The 18,674-nt window shown below is 44.6% G+C and overlaps 1 protein-coding gene across 3 annotated transcripts in view; it reads right to left on the bottom strand.

The window, feature by feature from the left end:
• Positions 1-11,180, bottom strand: part of JAK1 (Janus kinase 1) — a 68,688-nt gene extending 57,508 nt beyond the window's left edge. For 2 of the 3 annotated variants that reach the window (XM_076340000.1, XM_076340003.1), the window contains exon 1: positions 11,108-11,169. The gene's annotated coding sequence lies outside the window, so the exon portion shown is untranslated. Of the gene's footprint in view, positions 1-11,107 lie in introns of all 3 variants that reach the window. The other variant, XM_076340001.1, reaches the window with a different exon arrangement.
• Positions 11,181-18,674: the final 7,494 nt, after the last annotated feature.

Below are 18,674 nucleotides of genomic sequence, written 5' to 3'. Positions count from 1 at the left end.
TTGCTATATAATACTGTAGATCATCACTTCTATGGCGGCTATATGTCATATCAACCGTATTACAGTAAGAATCACCCAGATTAATGAAGAATGAATTTTGATGAAACTGAGCAAAGTGCAGCAATGATAGAACCGGACAAGCACAGTGATAATGGAACCAAAAGTGGCTTCAGCATGCACCAATGCAACACCACACACCATCTCTCCTGCCCTGAAGGACTGTTATGACATGTTATGACATTTAGTCATGGACTAAATGAACTCAACGAACATTTTATAGGGATGGCCCATAGACTAAGGGAATGATATCTGTGTGTATATATCAAAAGATGGGAAAAGTGGTGGTGATTAACTGGGATGTGTTGGAAAGTGTGGGACCTGGGCATGACATAGATGGTATAGAATATGGGGTGGATACTGTCCTGGTTTCAGCTGGGATAGAGTTAATTTTCTTCCCAGTAGCTAGTATAGTGCTGTGTTCTGGATTTAGTAGGAGAATAATGTTGATAACACACCGATGTTTCAGTTGTTAATTAGTGCTTACACCAGTCAAGGACTTTCCAGCTTCTCATGCCCTGCCAGCGAGAAGCTGGGAGGGGACACAGCCAGGGCAGCTGACCCAAACTGGCCAAAGGGATATTCCATACCATATATACTGAGCATGATGTCATAAACTGGGGGGAGTTGGCTGGGGGGTGTTGACGGCTGCTCAGGAAGTGGCTGGGCATTGGTTGGCAGGTGGTGAGCAACTGTATTGTGCATCACTTATTTTGTATATTCCTTATCATTATTATTATTAATTTCCCTTCCTTTTCTGTCCTATTTAACTGCCTTTATCTCAACCCACGAATTTTACTTCCCCCCCCCCCGATTCTCTCCCCCATCCCACTGGGGGTGGGAGTGAGTGAACAGCTATGTGGTGTTTAGCTGCCCGCTGGGTTAAACCACAACAGACCTCTTGAGATTGCCTCTTCCAACACTTGACATTGCCTGCTCCAAGCCCTGCTCAGGCAGGGGCAGCTGGAGCAGGCTGCCCAGGATGTCCCCAGCTGGGTTGTTAATCTCTCCACAGATAGAGACTCCACAACACCTCTGAGCAGCCTGGTCCAGTGTTTGACCACCCTCACAGTACTAAAGTGTTAAATGAAAGATGCTCCAGCCCCTTAATCACGAAAGAAGTATTTAGTGCACAAATTAAAAGTGTTATCTGTTTTCTTAAGCATAAGATGACATTTTGCCTTATAAAAAACAAATCAGGATCAAATTACGATTTTTCTTTGCCTAAATTCAGTGCCTTCAACTTAGAACAAGACCACAGCTATAAAATCATAATACGAAAAAGAAAAGAGCACAGAATTATTGCAAAATTAATTGGACTGAGCCCCTCCTCCCCCCCTCCCCCCCCCCATTACTCATGCTCACACATGAAAAAATACACTAGTTAATTTTTTTTAAGGTCACAGCTTCTGGAAATGAACCAGATCAAATGCAAATCAAACCAGGAAGACATACATCAGCTGTAAACTAAGAAAACTTGATGCAGGACTCAGTATGCAAAATCAAGACAGAACTCTATGACAGCATTTCTAAGTCATCAGTTTATTGCAGAATGCTTACTACTGAAGAACACCCATCACACTAGGCTTCTCCACATTATTTGACTTCTCAGGTCAAATTCCCAATAAGGTACCTTCTCCTCCTACCCCTTTAAAAGACATTTTATAGCTCATCCCTAATTCTGGATGAGACTGAGACAGACGGGGGGAAGGGAATTACCCCATTTTAGCATATTTTATAATGAGATGTTCATGGAGTAGACTGCTTGCTGCTCTACAGAACTATGCCATATTACCTACCCTTAAGAAGAGTTTGATTCTAAAGTAAGTCCTGAAAAAGTAATCTCTATTAACATAGAGATATAACACATTAAGGTTCTTCTTAAGCCTTTGGTTGGGGCTTAGCAAATTATATGTTAAGTGTTTGTAGGCTGTGCCCTCTCTATGAGTACACACCATGAGATGCCCCACTAAAACCAGTAGAATAGCTTTTTAGGACCATAAGTGTGTGTTTGTTTACAAGATTAGGATCATTATGTCAGTCTTGCCTGCTAATTAAACTACTCTCAACTTTCCCTGTCTCTTAAACTGAGTAACAATAGGTTTTGAAAAACAAACACCTTGAAATGGTCTGGGAAAGCTGCTGATCTCCACTGCTTTTAAAAACTTCTAAACCCTACCTAAGAAAGAGGATTTTCTTTTAAAACACAATTCAGTTATTAGGACATACCCTAAAACATTTCTAAAATTACTTTGGCTGGGAGCAGATGTACATGCTTTGTACAGGCAGCAGAGCCTGACGAAGATGTTACTATTTTACTGGTGGTTACCAGCCTTTGCTGGCAAAAAAAGGAAGCGCCCATGGTTCAGTTGCAGGGAGGAGGGCAGTACCTTCCAACAGAAAGGGAGCAGTAAACACCTGGGGGGTGGTACATCTCAAGTGGCCGCGTGCATATGTGCAAGCTGTCTTGGCCTTGAATGCAGAATTAGTGCTGATTAAATTGCTTTAAAAATGTGAGCCAAATTACATGGTAAACCTTATTTCCAGCCAGAGCCATGCAAAAAAGTTGCAGTTCTAACAAAAGCCTTTGCCAGCTTCAGCAAAATTATCAGGAAGAGACAATGGTTTGCATCTCAGCTGTAGTTTAAAGGTTGAACTCACCACAAAGCTTGGGACAAATCAAGTTCTTTATGTAATTACTCAATTTCACTGATACGCACTGATTTGTCTGTGCGAAACTGAGCTTGCATGGAACCCTAAAGACAAACAGGAGTTAGCAGCATATACATACACAAACAAGCATAGCAGTTTACATTAATCGCCAATGAAACTTTATCCAGCAATTAAGTAACAAAGATATAATGGATTGAAAAAGTCCTAAGGAATTTGTTCATCAGAGAAAGCATGAAACAATCTTGAGGCACGCAATGAGCTTGTGCCAGCATAGCAGAGGTGAAGGTAATGCATGATCCAGATTTCTCTCCCTTAAAGAGGCAGAGTCCTACCATAGATTTACAGGTTAGCAGGTCCTGCCCTTGTCATGTAAAACTAATCCTCCAAGCATACAGAACAAGAGGGTGGTTCTATATAAATGCTTCTCTGCACGCTAAATGACGCACAAAGCATGTCAATAGGTATATGCTGTGGTGCAAGTCAGCTTTAGAGAAAAATATTTTGCGTACGCTGGGCTATATGAAGAAGTTAAACTGCTTCCACCTAAAAGCATACCAGTGTTTCTTACGCAGGATTTTCACAACAGTGTCCAAGTTTGCACATCCCTGTGGAAAGCAAGGGAAGGAGCTGATGAGAAATCTTCTGAGCTGGAAAAGGTATCCATCAGGGCACACTAGCTGCTCAACCAAAGAGGTGACATGCCACAACAGGAGTGCCTTAAGATAGTGCTGCTGTGATCTGCAACGTGAAACCACGGCCTCGCCGGCAGCACTACTTACCTCCTCCCTCCGCACACACACCGTAAGTTAAGAAAAATGTGGGCTCATATTTCACTTAATTCGACAGCAAACTTATAAGAACACTGTGATTAAACCTGGAGATACCACACACCTTTATTGCAAGGTAAAACTTTCAGTCAATACCAACAAAGGGCGAACAGTTAATCTGTACACAGCCAAGTTAACATGACCGGCATCTTCAGTTTTAGGTGTTTAAGGCTGTGCTGGCATACACTGAGTATTCAGGATTTAAAAGGTGCCTTTTTTTAAGTAAAACGAGCCCTCGTTTGCTGATGTATCTTGCGTATAGAGATGTAACTTGGCCGTGTTGTAAGTCACATGTACAGGAAGCTGAAAGGACTGTAAAACCCACAGGACTTTTTTTTTTTTTTAAACTTGGCAGAAGATAGCTGTTGTTCTTTTGTAAAAATGAAGCTCTAAGTCAGCTATCCCTATATGTCCTTTCACTTTACCACCTGTGGCTTTGACAGTGAAATCAAACCCATGCCCTCCTGTATTAACCAATTCCACACTTATAAGAAAGGTGTTCATGGCCATGAATTACTACGAAAATAAGTGCTGGTATAAAACAACACAAGGTGATTTTTTCCAGGTGATGCTGGTGGTAAGACAAAGGCTTCCGGGTGAGAATCCCATTTGGCAAAGCTCGTGCTAGCGACTTGCATCTATGTACAACACGTTCATCGGGCTACGGGGGCTTGTTCTGTATCATCAATAAACACAATCTCTATGTTCCCTTCATGAGGGCAATGATACAGCAGCATGAACACAAGTAGAAGTTTTCTTGGCAATGAGCAGTTATGACCCTTCAAAAAAATGGGGATCAGACAGGCTCCTTTTCTCTGCACTTTCCAGAATGTGGATGAACTCTTGACTAGTCCCTGTCTTTAGGGGACAGAGTTACTAAGAGACTTTCTAAAAATCAATACATAACAGTCAAATAAAATACATTTAAGCCATTCCCTGCCTAAGCCAGTCACTGATGTTTCTAATATAAAAACAGTTAGAAAAGTCATGAGGTTGTAACACCATTTCAGAAGAACGTGGTGTCCATTACAGCCTGTAGACCACTCAAATAGACTTTACCATTAGAAACAGTGGAAGGCAGCAAGTGCTAAGTTTTGGAATTGCAGCTGTTACTTCAATAATGAAGTCAAATGCACCTCTCTCTTCCTTCGGCTTAAGAACAAAAAAAAAGGGTAGAAGATTCAAGTAAGGAAAAAAATACAGTTTAATACAAATGCAACACAAATCAATAACAGGAAAAAGCAAAAAGGCAAACAGTGAATTTGTAATATTTTGTTTTCAGAGGAGAGGATAACTCCTCTAGAACTGAGTGCTCCAGCACAGGTTATAGAGCTGTAGAGGGTGACAACAGAGGCTGATACATACAGGTCAGGCTTGCTGATTTAACTGTCTGGTTCCTTTTGAACTTTTAAACTCTCTAAATAGATGGGCTCTGGCAATTTCAAAATTATTAGCGTCTGTTTTGCCATACTTTGAGGAAAAGTGAAATACTGAAGTGTTCAGGAAGTGAAAGGTTATTTCTTGTGCATCTTCAGTAAACACGAAAGACACTGAGTGTACAAGAAAACCATATAAAGTGAGCTGCAAATGCCAGCTTATAGTTGTTCTTGATCAAAAACCTCAGAACTGAGGGTGGCCACATTTTCTTTCCACGCAGGAGGCTACCAGCTTGAGTTAAGATGTGAGAGCTTGACATCCTAGGGACAAAAAAAAACCACCCATGCAAAATAGCAGATTTAAATATAAAAGACTGAGTCTAATGCAACACTAGATGGTACCTTTCATACTTCTTTCTTTTTTTCCCTTAAATATCTAATGCCTCTGATAACTAATATAACTGTATTAAAAAAAAAAAAACCAACCACAACAAACAAAAAACCTGCTTTGACTTTGTTATTATACTCCGGTAAAATCCAGAGCAGTGCAGAGACAGGTATTTATGTATGGCAAGCAACAGGAAGTTATTTAGACTGTGCAAGTGCCAAGGCTTTTAAGGTTTGTTTTGTTTAATGTATCTCTTTGTGCTGCTAGTGTCCTAAAATGAGTATAAAAGTTAGTTCTGCCAAATTAATTTCCTGAAAAACTGAGTTGACATACAAACAAATTTCTTGCAAGTGTTCCCTCTCCTCCCTCACTCCCCTGTCCAAGTCACAGATCTAGCATGGTCTGCTTCATTTTCCTTACCTAAAAAAGTATAAGGCTTAGATCTGTCCTTCCTCCTGACATGAAAGGTATAAGGATTTTTTTCCAGAACTGCTGTCTCCAGCACAACCTTGGGCACGGTAGTTCTCACAGCAGGTCTAGGTACAACCTCCTAGGCTGAACAGGAATTTTTTCCTGTTCAAAAGAGCATGAGTCAATATTACCTCATTCTCAACTTCCAGTCAGTAAAATTAAGTAGTTTAAAAGATCTGAAGTAGAAGACCAACAAAGTTATTTTGACAGAATATGCCCAGATTGAAGGGTAATTATTAAGAGTACTGCTAATAAAATTAAATATGTCAATACCCTGCTAAATTCTAACTGGGCCACCTGATGGGCAATCCAGACTCCGCTCAGTCTTCAAATAGCTGGAAGTGACAGGGAACGAAACACTCAAAGAACAGTTTAAACAGCACCTGGTGTCCAAAACTGCTAAAAACTTGCACTATATTCACATCTAGGTGCCTCAACAGCCAGGGCTCCTCTCAGATCCACTCTGCAAACAAGGGAGATTGTGTACCACTGCCTGAGGAATGTGCAAATTTTCCTTTAGAATTTTTCTCTTGGAAGCATGAATAGCAGTTGTTTAGATTTTGGGTTCAAAGGGAATTAAGCCTTTGGGGACCAAGGAGGCAATGCGGCATCTCCAGGAGAGAGTGGGGGAGAAAGGTGTTGAAGGAATAAACACGTTGTTTAGCCGAAGTCAGGCACTGGCCAGTGACACAGCTGAGATTAAAACACCCCAAGGCTTCTAAACCCATCAAATGCTGCATTATACGCTTATCCACCTGCAGACTGACTCCTCATCTTTGTGAACCCTCCTGTCTCCTCCTCCAGTACACACACAGGCAACCGAAGTCTTGACTCATGGTAAATCCTACATGCTTCAAAAGTCAGAGAATATAGCATTAGATACTGAATTTATTCAATTTATTAGCAGACCCTCCTTTATGTAGCAGACCAGCTTCAAAGGAGTAGAAGTCCAAAATACTTCACAGAGCAAAGCTACCAGATATGTGCATTTATGATGGATGAGATTCTTGAAGCCAGTCTCCTTGTAAAAGCTTGTTCTTTACTAGCAAGCCCTTGCTGCTACTTTGGGAGCTCCATAGCTACAGCAGAACAATGACTTGGTATTTCTGGAAGAAGGTTTGTTTACTATCAGAACCGCTGACAAAGCAGAATCAATAGCAACATCAAGCCTCTAATACAAGTAATTTTCCTATTCTTTGGTAGCTGTAAGTGCACTTGTTCAGAATCTTAACTCTGCAGGTAGGTTCCTCCTCAAACAAAAAGTCCAATTTGATTTTTCCCAGGCTTTCACCACTACCTTGCTCCATAGTTCAGGATGATGTATGCATCCTCCACTTTTCCACCAACTTCTAGTTCTTTTCCTTTATTTCCTACCTTACCTTTCACATCCTGCGGGGGGGGGGGGGGGGGGAGAAGTCTAACAGAACAATTTTATGGGCCTGCTGTTTTAAAATGTAATCATAATCACATAACATGCAGAGAACCATATGTCACTTATCAAACAACTCATACAGTGTCAGAGGATGGTAAATGGTAATGATATGCAATGTAAGTGGTACAGACTATACTTTTCGAAGTAGAAGTTGCTCGTCCAGTTTCCTGTAGCTCAGTTTTTCTGTCAGTTATGCAACTTATGTTACATTTATATAACCAGTTCAGGGAAAAAACGAGAATTACTCTAGCCAGCCAAACTGTTTGTAGTTTTATAAGCCCTTCAGCATGAAGAAAAATGTCAGGATCTGTTCCTTAAAAATCCACCTGTTTTCAATGGGCCAGGACAGTAAAACCACTAAATCACACTTCCTCACTTTCCCCCTCCAATTTCAATCAAGAGAAATTGCAACCAATTTGCCCAAGAGAACCATCATCAACTTCTTTTTTCAGCAACCTAGTACTTTTTAGCATTGTTTCAGTTTTTTGGAAGGATCAGGTGAATGGGGAAAATAAATACTGGACGGGGTACCTAAAGCACTGCTGAAGACATCAAGTGAGTGAGCAGAATAATCCCCCCCCCAAATCTGTCACTTCGTGTACTGTATAGAAACTATAGCAATAGATGGAAGTAATAATTTAGCTGCCAAACACCCAAAATGCTGTTCTTCTGAGACTCCACTTTCCTTCTTGGTGAGGTTCAAGCATATCTGCCTCATCCTACTAGCAAAACTGAGCCGTATCAGTCCATGAAAAAGCTTTCTTTGCAAAAGGCAAGCTCTGAGTATTAACTGAATCTTGTGCTTGAACTGTAAAAGCCATTTTCTATCAATTCAGCAAGTGCATGCCATTACCAATACCTGAAATCTAATTGCATTTTAAGTGCTTTAGAGATCTAGAGCAACTCTGTGTTTACAGGAATAATGCCCTATCTTTAAGAAATTGCAAACTGTTGGACAGGCTACAAAAGAACAACTTTAATATTGCCAGTTTATCATCCAAAAGAAAACATTTTGTCATTTTTAATTGCTGTTGGACATGAGATGAGTCAGGAACCAAGACCCAACTCAGACTTCTCTCCATAACCTGGCTTCTCAGCACGCTTTCTGGTTCATAGGTTCTCATAACGACCCTTTTCACATCTAAATACAAACCAGTTTTAAGGGTTTGGTTTTATGTGTAAAAGCTTTAACCTCTCAAAATAGTTGAAACACCTTCCTCTTTATGTAAACACAGAGCAGCTCTTTCTTGCGCAATTCATGCCCAACATAGCGTACAGATTCGAGGGTTCTCCATTTGGGTTTGCGCTGTATTTTGAATCTCTCTTCCTCATACCAACTCGGGCAGCAGCAAGGTGCCAAGAAACCCGAGGCCAGTTCTGCAGGTGAAAAAGGTGTTTCACCTCCAAACTGAGGGAGGATAGGGAGGTACGTGGTAGGAAAGAGGTGAAATCTTCCTGCCCGCAACAGCAGGCATCACTGTCAGGATGCTGCCTACAAAAACAGAAAGACTTTTCCCCTCTACACAAAAAAGGGAAGCTGGTTTCTGTGAATTCAGTCTTTTATTTGCAAGACTGTGAACTACTACAGAAACGTCCATCTAAATTTACTGAATTAGTATCACTTATTCTTCCAAGAACCCTGGCTTACTTCCAGCCCCCCAAGAGGTAAGGTAAAAGAATTAAAGTAAGTTTAAATTGCAGGCTCTGTTTGAGTAAGGAAAAAATGAGTTTAAAAGCTATGTTGATTTTACCCACTGAGTCTGTCCAGTGACTGTTCAGGCACGCTTCAGCCTCTTGCTTTGCAATTGATACAGGTTTGCTTTCCAAAGCTTTTGTACTAGATATTGTCTCCAGATCTTGCTTCCCATTTGTTTTTTAAATAAACTCATTGAACAGACAAGTCAATTTGGACATACAGAAATAGCATATTCCTGAAGAGTTTGAGATTTACAGAATCTACCTCTCAAAAAAGGCCACTTTGAAATTAATTCTGAAAGATTTTTGCAGTGCAGACACTTCCAGGAGCTCACAAACTTAAAGTTGTTCTAGTTCTGTGTTTATATTCTTGCGCAAATGTAAACCCGCTTACCCTGGCTTTTCACAAGTTTTTCACCTAACCTTTCCCAAAGGTCAAATGTTTGCAGTTTTGCTCTGTGTGAGCATAGTATATTCTCTGTTCCACCAGGCTTTGGGGAAAACAGCTTGCAGATACTTAGACAAGTAAGACATTTAAGGAGAACTGAATCACTAAAAATGTATTGACAAAAACGCTTGTAAAATCTGCCTGTGATCACTAATTTTTAACACCGCAAATGACAGCAAGAGCCTGATGCGATCTGTTGTTTGCTCAGACGTGAGCAACATGTCCTTAACTGGCTCTGTATTTCAAACCACCTGTCTCGGTGTCACCTAGCACAAACCCAGATCAAGGTCCAACTTCCTGTGTGTTTTAAAAACAAGTGCCAGGAGGAAATGCTTGCCACTCCCCATATATGGTCAAAACTGAACTTAATTCACGGCTGCTGAAGCTCGGTATAAAATGGTACCAACATACATACATTCTGCTCAAGAATAAAACTGCAGAGAATCTTCTATGAGCAAGAGTTAAATTGGGCTAATTGGAGTTAAATTTAAACACCAAAGCAACTTTGAATTATTTCCATCTCCCCCCAAAAAACACACTACCAAAAAAAAAACAACCCACACTTTCTCGCACTGCATTTATCTGCCCTCCAGGTCTCTATGCCTCAGAATATCCCCCCCCCATCCCTAATCCATCAGAGCAGCCGCCCCATTAGCCACACGCTTCCCCAGCACCACCCCATCCTCATTCTAAGCACAGGCTCAATATCTGTTCAAACAGAGCTGGGTCCAGCCTCTCCTGCCACACAGAGCAACTGCCATGTTGTCTTTCTGCCATCAACCTACATGGTTAGCAGCAGGGTTGACATGCTTCAGACTTTTGTTTCCTGGTGCTCCTCATGTATAAGCTTTCTATACATATTTTGAAAATCTTAACTGGATTATCCGAACAACATAGCAATTGTTTTCACACACGCACACGTAAAGCAGAATTACATTTTTAGGTGTCTGGAGAAGGTAGAAAGTAGGTGCAACTTGCCAACTGCCAGGTTACCTGCTCCACATCCCTGCTTGTCCTTTCACGTGACGGATATCCAACCAACAGGTGACCTGCCTGCACAATGGCTGTCACCACCTTTAGGGAAGGAGCACCTACAGATGGGGTTTGAAAGATGTCCAGTACACGTCTCTATTCCTAACACAGGAACAGATGCCAGACTGACAGCTGAACCCAATCAATTTTTCCAAGCCCTTAATTTGCACAGAAGTGCAAGGCAGCAGTATCTCCACAGCAGCTCCACTTGCAAAGAAGACCGAGGACCCCTGTAAGCTCACGGGGGAGTCCGAGCTCGCTCGTGAGCACCTAGGTATTTTTTAATTTCACCCATTTCTACCAGCGGGCAGAACCGAAGTTATTTCATTCTGGTTCCTCCTATCACCAAAACCCGGCCTCCCCCGCCGCAGCTGCGCAGGAGTCGCCGCTCGCTGCAAAGTGGCTCCGAACACCCCTTCCCAGCCCGGCACTGCCCGAACGGGCTCGACCCCCGTACCCGCGTCGGCCCCTCTCCGCTGAGGGGAACCCAGCGGCACCGCACACCCGAGCCCAGCCGCCGCGCTAAGCCTGGGAAGGGGTCGGCGCGGCCGCCGGGGAAAGCCCCGCGCCGCCCCCGCGCCCGGCGCCGTCGGCCATGTCGGAAGCCTCCCTCGCGGGACGCGCCCGCCGCCCGCACCACCCTCCCCGGCTCCCCTCGGCCCAGGGCCCGGCCAGGGGGGCGCGGGAGCCCCCTCCGGCCCCACTCACCGCTTCCGTCGCGCCTCGCCGGGCGGCGGGGCGGGCGTGAGGCGAGCGCGGGACGGCCGTGCCGCTCAGCCGCAGCCCCGCGGGGCGGCGCAGCGTAGCGTAGCGTAGCGTAGCGTGGCTCGACCCGACCCGACCCGACCCGGCCCGGCCCGGCCCGGCCCGGCGCGTCCGACAGCGAAGCCCGCGGGCGCTCGGCAGCACCGGGGTGGCGGCGGCGCCCGCCTGCGGAGCATGCGCTGGGCCGGGCCAGGCCCGCCCGGGGGTGGTGCCTCGGCGACGGCCGCCTCCCGCCGCCCGGGCTGAGGGGGGGTAAGGGGGCTGAGGGGCTGGTGGCGTGATGGTGGCGTTGGGCTCCGAGCTGTGCGGCTATGAGGGCGCTGCGCCGCCGCTGAGGAGATTTGCCAGCCCGCGGGGAGGCAGCGCCCGGGTGGGCGGCAGGAGGCGGTTCAGGCCCTCAGAGGCCGCCGAGCCCCGGGGGGGACGGCCCTGTCTAGGCTGCAGCGGCGTGTCCGGAGCCTGGACAAGGAGAAAGCGGGGGGGTTAAAATGAATCTGTCTCCTGGCTTGTGTAAAGTGAGGTAAAGATTTTAGCGGGTGTGGTGGGAGGCCAGCCCAGTGCCCAGGTCAGCACCCGGAGGTTTAACAGTAGGTGCTTAAAAACGCCCATCAGCCAACATGTATGCTGGCATCGCTCAGGCGGTGCTGAAGTTGCGGGGTTGTCTTCGCCACCCCGGTGCCGAGGCCATAGCTGTCATCTCCACAGATGTCCAGTGTCTGCCGTGGTGCGGGCTGAGCTACTGGTGTATTTGGATCATCTTTAAAAAAACCCTACAACCCTATGTCTACCCTCATGCAGACGTGAATGAGCCGGCGTAAACAACCTGGTGTTTACACCAAAATGAGGAGATGCACAATTCTCCCGTCTGCACAGAAAAGAAACCAGTTTCTTCATTGTGGTTTCAAACTCACAGGAAATGGCACAAGTGGAAGTAGTATCAGTAAGAAAATGATTCCGTTCAATAAAATGATTCCCCCCTTCCCACACATGCACACGTATTTGGCATTTTCTTCTGAAAGAAGAGCTAATATGCTGCTGCCTTTTGGGGGAAGTGTCCCAATAGCCAAATTGGTCATTTAAAAAAAACCGCCCTGGTAAACGTGCCCCCTTTCAAAGTAATGGTAGTTTCTTGTAATTCAGACTAATCAAAGCACACCGATAACATCTTTTTCTCAAGGTCTTCTCATGCATGGCAGCACATGGGTGTGCAAGTCCCTTTGCCATTATGAAGTGTTTATACGCCAATACAGTTAACCGGTCCCAGCTTGTCTGCCTTGTGCCTCAGCAGTCCTGAGTTTTGAACCTTTTCTCCAGGGAACCAACCCAAAGCTTTTCATATCCCGTACGGGAGCTGGGAGGCCGGGGCTGATTGCATGAGAGTGCACATATGTGCATGTCCGGGTGGTTGTAGTTTACAAACTAAAGATAGATAATCATTGATGATTTTTTTCCCCTCTCCCAAGAGGAAACAAGCCAGCCCTTCCCCACCTGTTTCCACAGCTGTCAGGGAACAAGCAGAACATAATTTGGATGCTTTCACACCGTGTTAACCTTTTTCCTCAGCCACATGGCATCGTTGGGTCTGGATTAACCATGCGCTGTGGGTGCACGGGAAAGCACTGGAGTCTCACCCCGTTTCCATCACTCTGGTAATCTTAACTCAGGTTAGAAAAGAGCCTGAGGCTGGAAGGAGAGAGGTCAAACCCTGCAGACGCGGCATGTGGCCGTGCCATGGCTCTTAGGCCTGACCTTTTCTTGCTCTCTTGTTCCTTGTCGTCGTCCCCCGTCCCCGTCCCCGTCCCCCCCCGTCCCCCCCCCCCCCGGTGATGTGCCTGCAGGGGCTGTCCTTCCATTGATTAGCTTTCATTCTTGCTAGCCCTTTCCATGGCTTTGCTTTTATAATGATAAAATCAGTTTTTGTCAGTGGGTTTTCATGCCCAATAACATACCAGATCTTTATTATTTATGCTTTACAGGCAGGGCTCTTTCCCCAGCACAGCAATTGATGCTGCAAATGTCCTTAAATCCTGAAGCTCAGAGCTGCAAATCAAAGCAAAGCCAAGGAGGCAGCTGTGACAAAAGGATTGCGTAAGGGGCTTAGCCTGGGGTTGCTCGTGGCTGCAGCAGGTCAGAGGAGAGCAGCTTTACCTCTGCCTCCATCTAAACCGGTGCCCGGTGCCCAGGGCCATGTCCAGGAATGACCCAGGCTCCCAAAGGCCACGTCCTTCAGCGAAAATTAAATTCTCACATGCTCACACACCTCACTTTAAAAAATGGGGCTGAGCTCCTATGGCACTTACAGCCTCACAGAAATTACGTGTTCAGTCTCCTAGTCCTGCCTGCAATGTGAGCTTTTTGCTTTTTCTCCTTAATTTGAGGACGCTTGTGTCTGTTGATTTCTACTAGTTGTTCTGTGACATATAACCGGGATGAAATCAATGTGCTTCTAAAAATTACTCCAAGAACTATGTTAATAACAGGGGAGGATTTCCAACCTATAACCAAAATGGTCTGCTTTTACCACAACATACCATCCTATGGGAAGGATGTAATTTTGTATTAAAACTTTTGAAGTAATTTTCTCTAAGGAATTAATCACGTGTATTTGTAGCTGAACATGTTTTCTTGCTTATAAAGAGAATAGGCTTGCAAAGAACTGCAGTAAAGGCCTTTGATGCAACATAAATTTTTCTTTCCCCTGTAAGTACTGTATTGGGGTGCAGTGACAGGTCAGAAGAATTATTTTGTATCTTACGTGCTTCTTTATTTTGCAACTTCCAGGATGCACTGATATCCTCCACAAAAAAAAAGGCAAAATACAGATGACTAGGCTTGACTGTCTTGGTATTTGTGAATTAAAAATCAAACTAAATTCAAACAAACTCTCTCTTGTAGCCTTCTTTAAAGAAGGAGTAGGGATGGATACACAAATTATCCGTTACTTGCCTGCTCTGCAGTTTGCTTTTCAAGCTTCCAGAAGCCAAACTTCACCTTTGCCTCTGAAGTGGTGATGTTTTCACACTACTTTAAACAGTGTAAATGTTTAGAAAGCTTTTTTTTCATGGCATTTCAAGATACAGTGAGGCACCCTGCATAGAGTAAAGTGCTTTAAATCACCAATGCCATCAGCTTGGGATTGACTGGACCTTTACATAAATGTGATTTAAAAACATTATCATCTAAGTGGTCTCAGTTTGTCATTGATTTGTTCCTGGCAGTACTTCTGGAGCCTGGTTCTTCTCATACGTACTAGAGAAAATCAGGAGGAGGCAATGAAGTCAGAGGCACTGTGTAATGTGTAAAACGGGCCGCTGACTTTAAATGTCAGCAATTCCTTAAACTGTAATAGTATTAGAAAGTATTCTGAAAATAATTCTTTGTGCTCTTGTATGCTTCTGCAGAGTGTCAGGCTATGTTCAGTGATGCTCAAATTAGAATTTATTTTTTAAATGATTTTTTTTCCCAAAAGAAAAACATTCTTCTGTTTTTATCTCCAGGAAAAAAAGTGGGAGTTACAAAGGAGAGCAAGTTGAGCATCTTTTCCTCAAGATCAACAAAACTGATCTTTTCACTTAGAGTTATTTTTTCTAACACAGAGAGCAGAAGCTGTTCTCAGCTGGACCCACACTGGGTTTGGTTCACCCTGTGGCTGGAGCATGGGGAGCAGCCAGGACACAGGGCCAGGAGAAGGAGGACCAGGCTATGGGGCAGCACAGAGTTGGGTCAGGCAAAGGGGGTCACACAGCAACAACCTTAGGTGCTCCAAATCATCCGTGGGGTGTCCGTCAGCTGGGTGTTGCGGGTGAATTCACCCTGCACCCTCCTCCCTGTCACGTCTCCCCATCAGCAAAGTGGATAGCACTGTACACCATCACCATGCAGTATCTTAGAGACTGCGAGGCCCCCGGATACTGCAGTGATGGGGTAGGACTTGCCATGGGAGCTATATAAATAGATATGCAAGTGCACAAGTTCTTTCATCTGATCTGTTGCTGAATTTATCTTAAACTTCCTGTGCTCACATAACATGCGTGAAACTGTGTTTGTGACATTGTTTTCAGAGCGCTTGTCTCTGCTTGGAAAAGCAAGTGAGAATTTGTTTTGAGACATCAGGAATGTGTGAATTGCTTCTTCATAATTAACTACTTCTAACTATGGTGTTCAACCCTTTTTTTTTAAGCTAAGTGAGGTTTCTAATAATCTCAGTTTGGGGAAGGAGAGGTACTTCATGTTGGTAGTCCAAATTTACTTTGCAAAAAAAGGATTAAATTTTGTCCACCCAAAGCAGTGCTTGTTCTGAGGGTGCCGTGGCAGCTGCTGCTGAAAGCCAAGCTGCAGGGGGATTTCCTGCGCAGGGCTGAAGCGAGCTGGCAGAGCGGCATGTAGGAGGTGTAACACGTAGCTCCATTTCCCAACTTCCCTGGCCAGGGGGCTGGAGTTCGCTCGCTTTGCTCCAAGCTCGGGAACATGGAGATGCTGCCGTCATGTCTCAGTCCTGCATCAGGTGTGTTCATGTTGCTGCTTGCCTTCGTCGTCTGTTTTTTCCCGTTGCCAGCTTTCTGGTTCTTCATTGTCCTCTTAACAAACCGAACCAACAGCATTATTTGCATTTTTTCCCCAGATTTCTCTGCTGAAAAACATACCTTATGTTCACTTGTTGTGAAGCAGAAACTGGGTTTGTGTAAAGAGCTGTAGAGCAGCTGCAAAGGATGGAGTTACACCAGTGCCCGTGGCTGGGCAGCTGGCACACTGCAACCAGTGCAGCCTAAATCTGGCTTCTTGTCTCAGCCACTGCTGCTCTGAGACATAATGGAGCAGGGTGGTGGTGGTGGTGGTGGTCATCGTGGTGATGGTGGCCAGCTCCAAATCCCACTTCTGATTCCTCCTCCACTGAAGTCAGACTCATTCGGTGAGCACCTTTTTATTGTGCTTCAAGCAGACTAATAAAATACGCAAAGACAAATCAATATTGCCCAGAACCTCAAATGCATTTTCTTCAGCTCATCTGCTTTCCAGTGGAGCCGTCTCCAGAAGGATGAGTTTGGTGCTGGCACAGTTCACAGGTACCCACTTGCCGCCTGGTTGCCTGCCAGCCACACCAGTAGAGCTAGACGCACTTATATAAAGAAACTTCATATATAAAACCCAGAAAAAGCTGTATGTGCAACAGTTGGCTTTTATAAGGGCAAGTCTAGCACTAACTGGAACTGGAGGTGGGTCTGCTTGGGGGGAGGGACGAAGCAGAGCAGTGATCTCAAGCAGAGCAATAATGAAATGTTTTAGGATTGGAAATGCAACGTTTGTCACCAAAGCATTCACCTTTCCGTAATGATACACAACATTGATTCATATCCCTCACGGTCCACAGATCACAGAGCTTGTTTACATGGCTGGGGGCATTTCGCAGGTCAGTGTCCAGCATCGGAGATGAGGTGCCCCTGTCTCTTTCAGGAGAACACACGTAACCTGGAGCACGCAGCATTTCTAAAATCTTTAACGAATTACTAGCAGCCTTGCTTGGACAAATTCCAAAGCACATTCTGTTGCTGCTGTTTTTCTTATGTGCACTTTTGGAAACTACATTTCCTTGGTCTACGTTATAAAGCAGCATTTTTATGTGGCGTTTGCCATATTCCCCCTCCCTCTGTCATATGGAGGTAGAGAATTAAGGTCATGTTTCCAGGAAGGGTATTGCTCATAATGGCACAGAGGGTGCAGAAATACAAGTGAGATGGCAAACAAACTCCAAATCTGGAGAAATGTGGGCTTTTTCCCAAGCCCATTAAGGACGAGCAGTATCACCGTCAGGAGCTTAGTGCCCCAGTCTTTGCCTTCGTCCTGCTGTGCTGCTTAACCATATGCATTGTGGATTCAGCAGGACCGTGTGGCTGTTGTGAAAGGGTGTGGGAAGAGAAAAATGAAAGATGTCAGTGATCTTGAAGACAGAGGAAGGTGAGGTTCAGGCTGGTCTCTGTCACCCTGGGTTACGTTTAAACAGCACAGTCTACAGTAAGAGGGTACAGTGCATTTGGATATCGTTAGCTATGGGTTTCAAATGTACTGAAAGCATTCAGGTTGTGATACAAAATCTGGTGAAAATAGCTGATGTTACCATTTCATTCCATGAAACCTATGGAGGTGAAAAGCAGTGTAGGATTTTTCTCCCATTTTATGTAACTCTGCTTTTCCTCATTTCCTCTTAAGTGAAACATGCTATATTTCATGCAATTGTTTTTAAAGGCTGTGGTGTGTTTCCTTTAACTTAGCTGAGTTAAAGGGGTGAAAAAGTGAAAAATCCTTAGACTAAGAAGGAACTAAATAGATACTGTGTTCCTCTAATAATTTTCAGATAAAACACCCACTGTGGATTGTGATTAAAATGAGTTTTCCTTTAATGAGGATGCAAATGCAACTGCAGCAGCATGTCACATTTACATCCAAAATTAACTAGGCTTCACTAGCAATAAGCCTCTGGAAATTTTAATTTCCAGGGTCGCCTGGAGCACTGCATTTCAAACCAGAATTCAGCAAGTCTTTGGATGCTGGAGGGACGGCATCACATGCTGTCTTGAGATGTTGTTGTTCTGCACCAGGTGGAAATTTTTCTAAAACAAACAGAAGACTTTTTTTATTGCTCTGGGAACATGAAGCCAATACGTTTAAGGAAGAAACTTGTATATGAAATACACCAAATCGGCAGGCAATCCCAGGCACACATCAGAAACATTGGCATGGAGCCTCTCACGTTGTCTCTGCTGATCTGTGCCCATCTAAACCAGCGCAGCCTTTATCAGTGTGCTTCCATGGGAAAGGTACTGTCTCATTCACTTCCCTCTGGAAGAATCGCTTCTGCTCTGGTGTTTCAAAACGCTGACCCTAAAGGGCATCTGTGCGTTCACATTTTTGCTTGTGTGTTTTTGTTAAAGTCATGCTCTCTTTATTAAAAAAATGCAGGAGGTGAGTCTCCCAGCTATGGAAAACAGCTACCCCTGTAACTTCAGATTAACAATTAAAACCACTGATGTTCAGACCTGTTACTGACCTCACCTACTCCTCTACCAGCCCTTTCTCCAGGGCTCTTTGCTACAAGCTCTTTGCTACCGCCAGACCAAAACTGCGCGCACTGGTGCTGCCCTTGTGCGTGCAGCCCTCATCTCATTTCCTTGAACTTTCCACCACCATCAGCCCCAGGTTGGTCCCAGCAGTAAGGATGAGACCCACGGATGGTGTCTTCTTGGGTGGAGCAACATGATAGTGTTGGGATGGGGTCCACAGCTCTGTTGCCCATCCGCCAACACCTCAAACAGGAATCGTTTGCTCTCTCACAGACTTATTTTTAGGCAGGAGGAATCTGAAGCTTGTGCAAATGTTTAAACACATGTCTCTCTTGAATTATTCAGTGTACTTTGCCTGCTTCTGGAGTTAATTAAAATGGAGGGCAGCTGATAGCAAGCTCTCACATTCACCGTAGTAAGGAGGCAGCAAACTGTGGCAGAGGGAGCACTGATAA

The sequence above is a fragment of the Aptenodytes patagonicus genome, chromosome 5 (genome assembly GCF_965638725.1).
Source record: "Aptenodytes patagonicus chromosome 5, bAptPat1.pri.cur, whole genome shotgun sequence".
Lineage (NCBI taxonomy): Eukaryota > Metazoa > Chordata > Aves > Sphenisciformes > Spheniscidae > Aptenodytes > Aptenodytes patagonicus.
The sequence above is the reverse complement of the archived record's forward strand: the minus strand, read 5'-3'. Positions and strand labels throughout refer to the sequence as shown.